General features: G+C 41.7%; 1 protein-coding gene across 6 annotated transcripts in view; it reads right to left on the bottom strand.

Moving 5' to 3' along the window:
- Nucleotides 1-1014, bottom strand: part of LOC145985887 (uncharacterized) — a 28260-nt gene extending 27246 nt beyond the window's left edge. Inside the window, exons 1-3 of one of the 6 annotated variants that reach the window (XM_083120017.1) lie at nucleotides 832-1012; nucleotides 699-747; nucleotides 256-371 (exon numbers count right to left, since the gene is read on the bottom strand). The gene's annotated coding sequence lies outside the window, so the exon portion shown is untranslated. Of the gene's footprint in view, nucleotides 1-255; nucleotides 372-698 lie in introns of all 6 variants that reach the window. The other 5 variants (XM_083120018.1, XM_083120015.1, XM_083120016.1 and 2 more) reach the window with 5 other exon arrangements.
- Nucleotides 1015-15635: the final 14621 nt, after the last annotated feature.

Below are 15635 nucleotides of genomic sequence, written 5' to 3'. Positions count from 1 at the left end.
GTAGTGCCACTTTCAACATGGCGAGTTCTATGCGTGTCGGAAGGTCTCCGTGTTCAGTGATACATCGAATCGGCGAGACTGTTTGTTAACAGAAGGTCTCAGGGTTGGTGATTTGCACTCCAAAAACATAAAGATCTGACCTGGTAGTATTTTTGCCATATAATTCATTCTTTTTTTACTTTAGTTATTCAGTTCGGAATACCTATTAACTGAACTTTAATACTGTTATGAAGTATAAGGAAAATAAGCTCTTACCTTTTCTAATTTGAAGTATTCAATAAGAATTTTTGGAGGAGTTGAGAAGGTGGTTTATTAAACTGTTCAATGCCAGTGTTCTTGTCGGCAGTATCTGGATCTTGTTTACATCCTATCTAAAAAAAATGGATAAGATGACTTGAAGACTACCAACTTATGTGTCTTATAAACTAACATTATACGAAAAGAAGAAGAAAGTAGAGAAATGGGCCCAAGTTCCAATTGTTTAATTTTGTATTTAACATGGTGCACAGTAATTTTTCACATGGTGAGATTTCTAATTATGTCTGTTGACACATGCTTCAGAGACTTAGTCATTATTTACTGCACGTTTTATGGAGAACGATTTTACCCATCTTTAAATAGAAAATCTACTTAAAATAAAAGATTTTAAAACAATATATACTAAAAATTACCAAAATTCAAGCTTTCAACGAACTCACCTTCGCTTATCTAGGTAATGTTTCTATGTTTTCTTTCTTCTGTTGCAGTCTGAAAACAACAAATATTATATCAGTGTTTTAAAATTGAGTCTACGCAAATAAATACATTTAATTAAATAAAAAGAATTTTTACATGCGTTCCAGAAACTTGGAAATAGCGGCCTGCTGACTTCTGTTGTTTTCTATGTGCGATCACAATTGCTAACTCAACGCATAAAATGTTTTCGACAGTAGAAAGTACTAGTTAAATTGAATTTGTCCGGATGGAGTTGATTGTAGTTAGCGAGAAAGATTTGTGCAATTATTATACAGCAAATCAATTTTTGCTTGTTGTACAATCACAGTGCTCTGAAATTTATTGCAAGCTTCCAAAAAACAAAACAATTCGCATGAGCTCTTAACAAGTGTAAGTAGTTTAGAAATAGTCCAAGAGATGGCAGAAGAAGTATCTTCAAGGATAATGCTTCGTATCTTGACAGCACCGAAACGTAATCCTTGCCGAGACTTTGTAATTAACTTTTCTAACTTCGCAACGATTAAATCGAATTTCCTAACGTTCAGTTTTGTCAGCATCAGTGTCGTAAAAATTCAATTAGAAGGGAAAAAAGTCGGTGCAACTGGTGCACAGAGGCGTCGCTTGAAGGGGGTTCACGGAGCACACGAACCCCCTTCCGAAAATGGAAAATTTTCAATTTGTTTTCTTTTCTGCACAATAAAACACTATATTTCAATATACTTTTTTTTTTTTACAAAGCGACTTTTTTCGTTCATAAAGTCTTCACAACGCTTCAAATTTCCCAATTTCCACCAACTGTTGGCAAGAAAAACTCTCCAGGTTAGGTAGAGAGCCCGGGGCACATCTGGTGCTGTGAGCTCCCTCTGCTGTATTCTTCCTGTGTTGTAGCTTTACCGAAGGAGCCGAGATTGAGCAAGGGTACAGCGCCTTGAATAACGTAGTGTGGAAAACGACCCAAGAAACTGGTTCCCCGAGACGATGACAAGTAGATGGCAGTGCGATCGACACAGCGGCTAATTTTGTTATGAAAGTAATGCGGCTTAGTTAGTTTTTGGAATATATTGTGTAGATTTGTTTCTCTAGAAAGGCGGTAAGTGAATTGATGGAAACAGTTATATTTGTGGAGTGATTTGCAGTCACGAAATGGTATTAATTTACACAGAAAAGTAACATAAATACGTTTTATGTGCAACGCAACACGAGCATCAACATATCGCATGTGAGGCTGGACGTCAAACGTTGGATTGTGTACACAAGTTTATTTTTGTATACTATTAAAATTGAAATAGTGTCATGAAGGGGAAAAAATGTTTCGTGGCGTACATATTATGAAGTCATTTTCCCGAAATGCAGATATTCGAAAGAATTTAATTTCATATTCCATGGAGTTGAAATAGCCGATTACGATGTATCTTGTCATCTCTATCAACAAATTGCTTTACATTCGTGTCGATTGGTAAGTAGAACTTTGGTGTTAAGGACTGTGCATTTTTACTCGTGACTTGGCTGTAAAATGTCTACCTTGTACTTGATGAAAATAAACAGCAAATTAATTAAATTAATTAATAATAAAATAAATAAATTAATTAATTAAAATAAACGAGTATTGTCTGTGTGAATTTCCATAAAAATAATATTTGTGACAATGACAATATTAATGAACCTTTCAGGATAATGCATACACAATACTAATTCTCGCAGCAATTGTCATGTTACGTGTTACAATCCATACCTATGTTTTCTTCCGTATTGTTAATAAAATCTCAAGGACAGGTCATGATAGACGGTTCATAATATTCTTTAATATTTTCGCGACTACTGTACCAAATATCATAACAATTTTCTGATGCAAAGAAATGTTACAAAGAAAAGAATCAGACGTTGCAGCAAAAACCCCATTTACTTCCATTATAAGCAGTCGAGCGCTGTACCCCGGTGTCAACACCAGCGCCTCTAGCGGATTTCATTTTCGAGTGGAACCAGCGAGAGAGAGCAAAACCATGCCGTTTTCCACACTACGTTATTCTAGGCGCTGTAGCAATGGGGAAACTGGAGATTGGAGCACGTGCGCTTTCAGAAAGAACACTCTCAACAGATGGCAGCAACTGTTCAGAGAATGCCGATAGTGGCGGAGGGACGAGGTATTTTATTTTTCGTTTCGTTTAGGAGAAAAGTATGCACTCTTTCATGGAGTTCGGCGAGGAGAGAAGTAAGGAATTTCAATTATTGAAATTTGCAAAATAATTTTTGCATCGTTTAACTTTGTAATTTTACCATGTTTTTGAAGGAGTCTTCACGGGCGACAGAAAAAGGGAGGGGTAATTCGCAATAATTTAAAACTGGCCTGTATTTTGTAAATGTATATTTTTGCTAAGCACTCTGGCAGAGTGTCTACACAATGCGCTACAAATACAAGGTCCCAGGTTCGTATCCTCGATAAAACACGCGCTGATGTTTCTGTTTATAAATGTTTCTGAATGTATGATCAATGGGGGTGTATGTTTAAGGCGGGGTGTTTATACGTATAACAATATTGTAGGATACGCACAGCCGAAGGGCTCGTATCAATATCAATAAATATCAATTTGTACTTTTATGTTGCTTTTCTTCGACATTTGGCAAAGGCACAGGAAGACAAAAGTAAAGAAATCTTTGCTTCGATTGTTGGCTGAAATTTCGCCTTTTGTATGCTCGATTAACTAATGTCACTTAGGGTCACTGTTCTCTTCTCTGCGATGGTGATCAATAATTAATTTCTCTGTATTTGTAGCCCCCTCTGCCTGGGGGGAAAAACAGTTGACAAACCGAAAATGGTGCACTGCCTTACAGTGACCAACCACGGGCCCGTTCCGAAAGTCGCACGAGTTTAACGCGTTAAACGAGTTATGGTAACTGGCTGTCCCATAAGTGCTTCCGTTCGTTTCGTGAGTTTCATTATGCTGTCCCAAAAGTCGCATTCCGTGCTTTTCGTGCAAGAACGAGATTCACCAAACGCACGGGCCAGGAGGCTGGTTTGTTCCGTGAGAATCGTCTGCTCCTTGCAAACAAAGCGCATGCTGATGGATTCAGACTCCACTAGTTCGGAAAATGTATTATAATTTTAACAGAGACCGATATGAAGCAACATGCACAAGATGAGTATGCCTTGACCGTTCTTAGAATGTGATTAAAATGAGTAACAGTGTCCAGAGTAGTTTATTTTTGCCATAAGGGCATTCCTTCCGCTGACGCCATGCGGAAACTTTCTCTAAACAAAACGCTGCGCCATAAGTCTGTAAAATAACTGGTTTCACCAGATTCACGAGCCCAGTTATTTTCGTTGAATGCGTTCGTTTCGTTAAGACTTTCGGAACGCACCCCACGCAAGGCAGAAAGTGATGCACATGCAGTGTTGCCAACTCACACCATGAAAATTTCACCATACGATTTTTCACGAGCTAACCTAACCCATGAGACCTTACCAACCCTGCTAGCTGTAGTATACAGGAAGCAAGTGGCCTGCTTGGTGCCTGACAACTTCTGATGCCCGTGAACATACATATATAAATAACGAGGTTTCAGGGTATTACCAATTTGTCGCATGATATATTATTGTCCAGTTTTCCCGATCGCGTATACGAATGAGACAATCCCAGAGCTATTTGTATATATAAAAAATTTCCCTATCCGGGATTTTTTTTGTATACAAATAAAGACCCTCTAAACCTATGCACCATGCGTTTTATGAAGACTTGCCCCTCCTGCGAAAAAAGCGTTTCTAGCGCTAATTATAAAAGGCATTATCGTACTTGCGTGCCTGGCAAGTGTAGGCTACTGAACTGTGTACCGGGTGTGGCAAACGATTGAAAATCGCGTAACTCAACAAGCACCGACTCACTTGCAAGGGCACCAGCACCCCTGTGCCACAATCGTCCACCTCCACCAAGAGGAAGGCAGTAGCAACTTTCCTTGATGCACCTCCATCTGCCAAACGCATCAAACCAGCCGTGAACGCAGACCAGTCTGCATTCGAGCATTTGCTGGAGGATTTTGTCCCAACATCGGATGGCTCCTGCGATGTGCGTAGCTTTCTGGAGGACAAGCGTGCCACCATTATTTCCATTCTCAGCGATACACTGGCTACGCACTCCACGAAATTTTACGCATCGTTACGTTGCCAGTATAAAAAGCCTTTCGACAAAACATATAGTTTCTGCCATAACTCGAAGGCAAAGACACTGCATCTGTCTGATGGAGACATCCTCGCGGATATCTACAACCAGTTTGTTGAGGAGCTGGTAATCAAGCAGGAGGAACACCAGGCTAAGGGCTCGGGTGGCTCGCTGTGTGGCATACCACACGAACTCTGTGTGAAACTTGCCAAGTTCGTGCCACTGTCTGGGTCGAGTTATATCTCCCTGCCACCCAGCATTAAGGCCAAGAAGGCGATTCTGAACATTCAGAACGGCGATGCCAAATGCTTCCTCTGGTCGGTGCTGGCAGCTCTGCATCCAGTCGAGTGGAGAAACCAACCAAGCCGTGTTGCTCACTACGTACTCTACGAGTCGGAGTTCGAGGATGCGAAGGTCGGGATTGCCTACCCCGTGGAGGTCCCGGACATACACAAGTTCGAGGCTCGTGCGAGCGACCTGTTGGACCTGCGGCTGGCCATCAACATTTATGGCCTTACTGAGGAAAAACGTAGGTGTACCCCATCCGCGTGAGCGACGTAGACGACAATGGTGTGCGGGATATCCATCTCCTGCTCATCAAGGACAAAACCCACCACCATTACACCCTTATCCGCTCCCTTTCTCGGCTTGTTTTGAGCCAAAGGAGCGGACATGATGGCCGCATAGAGGTCTGTCGCAGGTGCTTGTCGACGTTCGACGGACAGGATCAACGCGGTTACCAACACCTCCGAGACCCCGACATCGCTGCCAAGAAGTTCGCTCGCCACAAGCTCTACTGCGGTGCCAACGAGTTGGGAGTACCAGTATTACCCAAACCCGGTACGGTGGAGAAATTCCACATGCACAGTGCCATGGTAGAACACGCCGCCATTGTCATTGCGGACTTCGAGGCATTCCTCAAGCCCCTGTCCACCTGCTACCCCGACCTCGAAGTTTCCTCCACCACCTCTTACCAACTCCACGAGGCCTCGAGTATCACCTACGTTGTGGTGTGGCAAGATCAATATTTCGACCCCAAGCCCTAAGTGTACCGCAGTCCCAACGCAGCCAAGCATTTCCTCGAGAGGATGGTTGCGGAGGCCATCGAGATAGAACAGGTGCTGTTCACCCCAAGCCTATATACTTCCGTTGTTTCCAGACAACCAGTGTAAGCACAAGAAGGGTACCGCCTGCCTTTTTGCACCAAGGAGTTCACCGCCAACAACGGTAAAGTTCGCCACCACGACCACTTCAGTGGCAACTAAGTTGGCCCTTGGTGCAACGCTTGCAACTTCATGGCCCGGGACCCGCGATTTGTTCCCATCTTCTTTCATAACGGCTCGGGGTACGATTTCCACCACCTGGTACGACATCTTGGGCACGACAATGCTGGAATCTGTCCCAGAACGAGGAGCGATACATCAGTGTCAGCAAGCGGGTGCCGATCCCGGGATCGCGTTCCACCATCGAACTTAGGTTCTTCGACTCCCTGTGGTTCCTCCAGGCGAGCCTAGATGCCCTTGCTGGGAAGCTTAGCGACGAGCAACTGCTAATCACTTCTGCTAGTTTCCCGAACTTAGATGTGGGTTTCTTCAGGCTTAAGGGAGTCTACTCCTATGAATACGTCACCGACCCTGCCAAGTTCGGTGAGGAGTCGCTACCTCCCCAGGCTAAGTTCCAGAGCCAACTGCGAGGCTCGGGCATCACCGACGAGGAATACCAGCACGCTCAGTCCATGTGGCACGAACTGGATTGCCAAAACCTCTGGGACTACCATGACGCCTACTTGAAGCTTGATATGGCGCTCCTCGCTGACGTCTTCCGGGCGTCCCGTGCAATCGCGATAAGCATCTACCACCTAGACCCTGTACTTTTACAGTCTCCCCGGACGGACGTGGTCGGCAATGTTCCTGCTCACAAAGATCGAGCTCGAGCTCCTCTCGGACTACAACATGGTGCTGTTTGTGGAACGCGCTGTCCGGGGTGGAATGGTCCAGGTGATGCAACGGCACGCACGCGCCAACAACCGTCACATGGGCACCAGTTACAACCCCTCCCAACCATTCAGCTACATTTTGCACACAGACGTGAACTATCTGTACGGGCACTCATTCCATGATGCAGCGACTCCCCTCCGGAGGGTGTGAGTGGGCTGATCCATGCAGCTTCGACGTCGAAAGCTTCGGAACGCGGGTTCTTTGCTGAGGTGGACTTAGAATTTTCCGAGGAGCTACACGATATCTTCCGTGACCTTCTCCCAGATCCGGAGTTCAAGTGTTCGCCTGGCTCGGATCAGTCCAAGCTCGTCATGGATTTGGAGCCCAAAAGGCGTTACGTGCTGCATTACCGAAACCTCCGCTGGCGGATGCAGCAAGTGGGCTTGGTCAGAGCGGTTCACCAAGTGCTCACCTTCATGCAGTCTCCATGGTTGAGGCCTTACATAGACATAAATACCCAGCATCGCATCGCTGCCATTTCCGAGCTTGACAGGGACTTCTTCAAGCTGATGAACAATGCGGTGTTTGGGAAGACCATGGAGAATGTGCGAAACGGTGTGAACATGAGATTGGTGACAAAAGAAGCGTGGTGTCGTCAGCTTGTCGCGAGTCCGTTGTTCAAGTCTCGGACAATCTACAACAAGCAGCGGTCTCTGATCCATATAAAGCAAGGAGTGGTGAGGCTCAACAAGCCCATCTACGTTGGCGCCACGGTTCTGGATTTGAGCAAGCTGCTGATGTTCGAGATTTTTTACGACATACTACGTCCACACTACGGTCGCAACATCTCGCTCCTCTACACGGACACGGGCAGTTTAGTCTATCATTTTTTCACGGCCGACGCGTACGGGGATATAGCCTCAATCCCATCCTTGGGCGACCTCTTCGACACGTCGGGCTATCCCCAGCCAAACCGGTACAAAATTCTCGCTTCCAACAAAAAAGTGACTGGCAAACTGAAGGGCGAGAAGGAGGGGGATGTAATTCTCGAGTTTGCCAGTCTTCGCGCCAAGACCTATGCCATCCGAGTCGAGCGTTCTGTGACCAAAAAGGCCAAGGGTGTGGGCAGGAAGGTGGTCCGAGAACACATCACATTCGAGGACTATGTCGAGTGCCTCCGAACCAGGTTGTCTGTTCTACGAACGGAGCAGCGTATCCAGAGCGTTTACCATGTACTGACAGCCAATGTTGTCAGGAAGGTTGGCCTGGACGTTCACGACAACAAGAGGTGTGTTCTCGAGTGTGGGATTCACACACTCCCGTGGGGTCACTATCGCCTGGAAACTAGTAAGGCCTGCCCCGACTGTAGTATAGGATAGTAAGTAGTGCGAAACAACAACAGGAAAATTCGCGTAACAGATGTTCCAGTTTAATTTACTGATACACTGGGACACAATATTTACCATGAAAAGCAAACAGGTAGAAGTTTTTGGGTTTTATTATAATTTTATACACATTTTTAATTCGCAACACATACATATATTTCATGAGCAACAGTATTGTTGCAGTATGGGGTGTAAGGGGAGATTCTTCCATGGAGTGTGCACAATTCTTAACCTTCACTTCTTCGATCACATGCTGGCCACCAATGTTGCCAGGAAAGTCAAACCTTCACTTTACTTGTTCATGTGTAGTACATCCAGGGAAACTGCTTCTTGCAGGCTAACAAAGGCTCTGACATCTGGTTCTATAGCCAGCATAAATTTTTTATAGGATTGTGTATTTCATATGTGTGCTGAATATATTTTTGTACCTAAAACTGCTCTGTCACTCTCTTGTTCTTCACGTCGTAGAAGAAAGTTTTCTCCGCGATGAGGATGACGCTGCACAGGGTGTCGGCGGGCAATGCGTCGTGAAACTCGCACTCAATCTTAATGTTGGTGCGATCGTTGACCACCACCTGCTTCCTCTTCGACGTGTTGATGGCAAACATGGGTCTGCGAGCTATGAAATCGTTGGGAGTGCAGTACACGTCTACGTTGCCAGCTGTCACTCTCTTGTACGCTGTGTACGCCGCGTACAGTTTCAGATAGTCCTCGTCTGCGATGGTCAGGTTGTAGTTCTCGCGCGGGAAGATCTCGTTCCTGCCGTTTTTGAGGTAGGTGTTCTTGATCTTGCAGTTGTCGAACTGGCTGGAATCTTTCTCCTGGTTGTCGTCCTTGTCTGTCTGGAAGAGCACAACCGCGAACTCTGGTATGTCGTATCGGGTGCTGTTAAACTGCGTGGTCACGTCAAATTCAAAATGATTGCCGGAAGCAGGTTTCTGCACAAACTGGTAACCGTAAAACTGGATGGACACTTGGGGATTCTTCAGGATGTCGGCTTTGTACTTCAGAGCGTAGTTGAATTCGTATTCCACTCCGGACATGCGCAGCTCCATGGACCTTACGAGGCACTTGGCAGCGTCAAGTAGTGTGTTGCGAAGCGGAGTGGTCCTGTCGGGACCCGCTGCTGGATTTGACGCGATTCTGCGTGGCGTTGTTGTTTTGGTACAAGGCGTCCGTCATGATCAAAATTTCCGTGTAACTTTGGTAATCCTCGTCCGTGAAATCTTTGGGTTGCTTTCTGGTGATAAGCTCCCACAGTCCCACTGTGCCGGGATACGTGGTCAAGCTGTTTTTCTCGCCCAAATTGACTTTCACGTCGTCACCTTCGAACGTGACTTTCGATTTTCCGATCTTCGAAACTACGCCCTCCTTTAATTCCATGGTCGAGTACAATCCGAACACCTCGTCCTCATCCGAAACGACAAGGGGAACCTCACAAAACTTTCTTAGTGCCATCGACATGAGTGTAAGGAAACGTTTAACACGTCCTTTCCCATTGCACAAATATTTATTGTTATTAATCATCTTTTTTTAAATATGAAAGTAAAACCCATAAGAGGATCTCTTTCTTTGTTTCCACAAGCCGGCCTCCTTGGCGTAGTGGTTAGCACATCGAACTTCAACGCCAGAGGTTTGGGTTCGAATCCTGGCTTGGGCATGAATGTTTGTGAGTGTTCATTCATCATTTCATCACTCATCCCTATCTTCGCAAATTAGCCAAAAGTGGCACAAGAAGCGAAGTAAATGAAGCAAATCAATCAATCAATCAATATTTGTTTTCACATATACTATCACATTTACTAAATTCTCAATTTTCTCATTGAGGACAAATCAATGTCTTACCCGATTGGATTCGAATCCGGAACCCCTGGCATCGAAGCGCGATGTGCTAACCACTACGCCAAGGAGATCGAAAGAGGCCTCCGAGGTACTACGGGCCTCACAGAACGTCACAGGAGTACTATCGGATTATAAATTATGGATATTAGAGTTTGGATATTAAATAAATAAATTATATAATATATAATCTATATAAAAAAACATCCGTTCTTTATTTATAGAATCTCAAAGAGAACTATAGTTTGCCAAACTAAAAAATAATTCTATTTTGTTCTCACGATGGTAAAAATAGAAGGCATAATCAAAAATAAATTGGTAACTATAGATTGACACAGAATTGAATAAGCTGAATTTTGATGTAACTCGTTTTCATGTGGTTCTACTGATTAACTTTTAATTGGAGTCCAAACTTGAATATCCGTAATTTTTAATCCGATAGTAGTCCGGTATAATCTATTTACAACATTTAACACAACGCAATACAAAAGCCTAATATTTAGTTTTCTGACTGAATAGTTCCTTCTTATTCATTCAGAACGTTGCAATCATTTCCAGGAACATTTCAAATTTTACATAACATCAGAAAGTATTAAAATTATACTGATATACTTAAAATCCAATCTTTACCATTCTCCATAATGTAACTTTATTTTTGAAATTATCAAGTGAAAGAGGCAATATACAATCTAGATAAAATTTTACTCTGCATTTGAAACTTACTCTAAATTCGAAAGAATTCCCAACCTTCTTCATATATTTATTTACTGTACAATAATTTACGTACGGATCAAAGTTCCACATGCAAAAATTTTTTGGAAAGTTTTATGTGGAGGAAGAATGATGAAATAGTTTGTAAGATAGTAGTTTCAGACTTTGAAAACGCAATTCCAGTTTGTAATTTGCAGATAAATTTCTCTGGTTCAAATTTGGCTGCAAGTTATCGTTGTCATAGTTCTAAAAAGTATTTTTTCGTATTAAGAACTTTACATACAAACGCGTGCAGAAGACGGGACAAAGTGTACAAGTACTAATTTAACTAAGTTAACCTACTCGAAATACTTGAGTGCTAGGAACATCAAACTTAAATGTCTTAACCTACTAATTCAAGCCTATAGAAATAGATTGATGATCACACGGTAAATGAAACGCTTTGAGAATATCGATGAAAATATTTTAGTTTAATTAAACAATAAAGGAGAAAAGTTACATGAACTCACAATGATTGACCATGCAACTGCACGAATCATTATTCGTTAAGGACTTTGTCTGCAGATTTTCCATTTCCATTTCCATGTGTGTCTGAGTTGTATAACCGGAAAATATACTCCAAGGCTGATATGCGACACACATTTGTACATTGACGAAGTAACTTGCATTACACTAATCTTAGATCTTGCTCTTTTTGACAGAAATGTACTACAAAGAAATAATGTAACATCCATTGGTTTATATTGAGTACAAGGGTACAAAATTCTTCACAATATATTTGTGAAATACCAAAATTGAACGAAGTTGGAAAAATTTCAATGATGGGTATAATATTCACTCATGCAATATTTACCATCGTGCATACAACGCTATGTAACTCGAATTGAAGATGTACTAAGTGAATTTCATTTCGAATAGCGTGAAAGTTAGTACACGATCTTCGAAATGCCCATTTCCGACAACGTTTTTCACAATAATGTGAACATACAAATCACAATCAACATCGGTCTGTGTTAAATGAAATTGTTAATAATTATAAATCCGACTTACATAAAAAGTACATAACAAATCAGTTAGGCTCACTACGTACTTCGTACTAGTTGAACACATTTTTAAGATATTGATGACTTTTCTTGTGGTACTGTCGGTTAGGTTACGTTGTAGATTTTGAACTTCTTTATTCAATTAAATCAGGTTGATAGAGGTTGTTTGTAATCTTTAATTTATTTGCTTCATTATGCAGACGTGTGTTTCTCCTTTGTAAACGATTGAATATGTTTTCCAACAACAAACCATTGCTTGCAGTTTGTGCATATACCTTCGTCTATATATTTTTTCTTTTCTGGCAGCATAGTCTTAAGCTTGTTTAGGGCACGTCTCCTTATTGCATATCTTTCGTAGCGTACATCTCTGCAAACCTTATTAACACGTCCTACAAGCGAATCATATTGTGAAGACAAGTGTTTAGGAGAACTCACCATATCCTTGATTATTTGGTACTAAAGTAATTGGGTGTAATTTTAGCGATGGCACTGCAGTTGGCTTCAGCACGTTCTTTGGTGGAAAATACAGAAATTCTGCTTTTAGATCTCGCACATAGTCTTCTTCACAATAATTGGCACTGCACACTTGCGTTTTTTACATTTCGTCTACAAGCATGAATCCACTGTTTACTTTCGCAATTATCGACTGGAAATCTATGATATTTTATGTCAGTTCCTTTAGTTTTCTAGTTATAGTTTTCATAGCTTGCTACAGCACAATTAGACATGATTGCAGTCTACAAGTACAAAAATACAATAAAAATAAATCGAACGCTACAAAATCAACAACCTGCTTGTTCCGATTTTTGCGACGTGTTAGTAGCTAAATGTACCCGCACCAAACTTACTGCACATAGCAACGAGCACCGTCAAACCCGATCCTCCCAGATGACGTAATGCATACGTACTTCACATAGCAACGAGCACCCCCTCGTTCAGACTGGGTTTTTGAAATAGAGTGATCAAGTTGAATTGTAAGAAGATTAATTTGTTTGAGTGACATGGATTATATGATAGAAATATAAGTATTTAGTTTGCAAAGAAGTAAAATAGACTTCCTTTTTCTTAGTGCAAACTTAACTTTCATTTTTATTTGGTTTGAACAACGAAGAGAGATATTACCCCATACCCTGAGAGGCATCACGTGTATGCTTTCGAGTCTTTCATGTGAACTTATTATTTGTTCTTTTAGTTAAATCATGTTCTTTTGACTAAAGAACGTTTCACGTTCAAACCAATGGGACAAGCGACACGGGATGTTCACACTGTCACACTAGTGACACACACTTCCAGACTGTAAAATAGCATTCATTGCACATGAGGGTCCAAACAGCAAACAATACTTTCATATGGCGTATTCGCGTGCTACTTGTTACTTTGGTCGGAAAGCTCCTTAAAGGAAGGGTATTCAGACCGAAGCGACGCGCTACAGGGGCAGTTCCCTAAGTGACAAGCGACATGGTGCCTTCCAGTGGCGCAGGAACGGGGGGGTACAGGGGTACATTGTACCCCCGCAAATTTTTGAAGGGGGGTACTGTACCCCCTAAATCCGTAAATCAAGTTGTACCCCCTGTACCCCCCTTTCGTAATTTGACAACAGACGGGCCTTGTAATCAAGGGGTCCCGGGTTCGATACCCGGTGGAGGCACAAGTGGTTCGGATCCCACTTTAAACTGTAGGTCCAGTCCCGATTAGCCTTACTGTGCATAAAGTGGACTTAAAACAACAACTCAAAGACAGCAGACGGAAGGTGCTACTGTTAAAATTACCTATTATGAATTCGCCCAATAAAAAATGTATTATTGTTTATAAATTTTAAGCATTATAGTCCTTACCACAGAAATTCAAAACATTTAATTGTAAACTTATTATACTACATTGTGCTTGCTACTAGTTAGTTCATTGACCTAAGTTCTTGGAAACCTCTTTAAGGAGATGAAAATTGTTTAAAATGTGTGTGGAGCGATGGAATCAGATTGACTCTCAGACAATTACGCTGCAGACAATTGCTGCTTTGTGTAAGGGTGGGGGGGGGGTACACATTTCTAAAGCAGTGGTCGCGTCGATTCGAAGATATGATACAAATCTTCATTAGAAGAGTATATGACTGACCCCATTTTCTTTTGAATATTTATAATGGAATTTTCCGAAACGGAACACTTACACGAAAGAGACGAGACACGACAGACCAACTTGGGGGGGGGGGGGGTACAATACATTCCTCTACCTCACCCATATTTTTCATGAATTTGTAAGAGGGTGTTGGGAAAACTATACTTAAACCTATATATTAAGATATACGTATATTTTTTAAAAAATAGAATGCCGATTAGCCTATCTGAGAATGAGGTGAATTTGGAATAAGGTTTCATAACTTCAGAGTGGAAACCGAAAGAAAAATAAGTACAAACAAGAACGAGAAGGACCTCACCACACAGGAGACGAGATGAAGCTGTGACAATTCTAGACTCATCGCATCGCGATATCATTCCTAGGTGAAATGAAATCTTTCCTAGACATTTAAACAGGGTGCAATTTGCGATTTTATCAGAGGGGGACTACTTTTTACCTATGTATTAGGTAGCTATACTTATAATTGGACATTAATTGCTTAAAATCTAATTGTGATATCGAATGCAACACAAACACAACGCCATCCATTTTATGTTAAACTCTAAAGTCAAATTGTAAGAAAATTACATTAGTCAGATGAATGCACGAGATAAATGAGACTCACTGTAGGTTCTATTGGTAGATTTTGGATTGGATTTACAAGGTCTCTGGGAGTAAGATGGGAATATTTGATTGATTAATTTGGTTTATTTTACTTCGCCTTTCTGCCACTTTTGGCTAATCGCGAAGATGAGGATGAGTGATGATGATATGATGAAATTGATGGACACTCAAAAATAACACCCATGGGCAGGCCAGGATTCGAACCTGGGACCTCAGGCGTCATAGCGCGCTATGCTAACCCCTCCGCCACGGAGTACGGCGAGGTGGGAATGTGTTTTGGATTTTCTTTGTAGATGCGAAAATCTTTAACTGTGACGCGCACATGCTTCTGCTTACATTAAAGTTTACATTTTCACATAAACGAGAAATTAACATGTCATCCTAAAACACACGCATGTATCTGCATTTAATACCACTACATACGAAAATAAACCTTGGCCGGCTCTTCACATTATCCACCAAAAATTGAAAAGAAAGAATAAACTTTTGAGCGTACGGCTTTCCTTGCTACTTCTGAGAGCTGAAGGATTTCGGTTTTGTAAATGTACCGAATGATATTATTACTTTCAGTACTTGAAGAGCGTCATTAGGTACAGCTAATTATATTACAAATAAATGATTTGTGAAATTTTTCACAAATATTTCAAAGTTAGACTTCTTTCGAATTGATTGGGAACCATCTGAACTCATTTTTTTCTTTTTTAATACAACAGCCTATAGATGTCTGAGAAAATATCAAATACATGGCTTCTAAAAGGCATTGGATGTACACACCTGCCATAAATTGTTTAAATATATTTTTATGCGTAGCTATGGGACTTTTAAAATTAGAAAGAACGGAACGGAAGTGGAACTCTATATAATGTAGTTTCTATATCCAGTGGGTGGGAGATGATTATTCCTGGTTGGGGTGGCTCAAGATCCCCCTCACTCCTGATTTTCCGTTCCGTGAAATCCAAATAAGCCCAGAATGAGGTCCAGAGCTTAGCCTTATATGTTTCAGAATTGTTATCTGATTTTAAAATCTGTTTTTTTTCTTTTAAAAAAAACTTAAATTCTAACAAAAACAATGAAAAATATGTATGCATATTTTGCATAAAATAACAGGACATTCGTGTG

The sequence above is a fragment of the Lepisma saccharinum genome, chromosome 3 (genome assembly GCF_977018435.1).
Source record: "Lepisma saccharinum chromosome 3, izLepSacc3.1, whole genome shotgun sequence".
NCBI lineage: Eukaryota > Metazoa > Arthropoda > Insecta > Zygentoma > Lepismatidae > Lepisma > Lepisma saccharinum.
The sequence above is the reverse complement of the archived record's forward strand: the minus strand, read 5'-3'. Positions and strand labels throughout refer to the sequence as shown.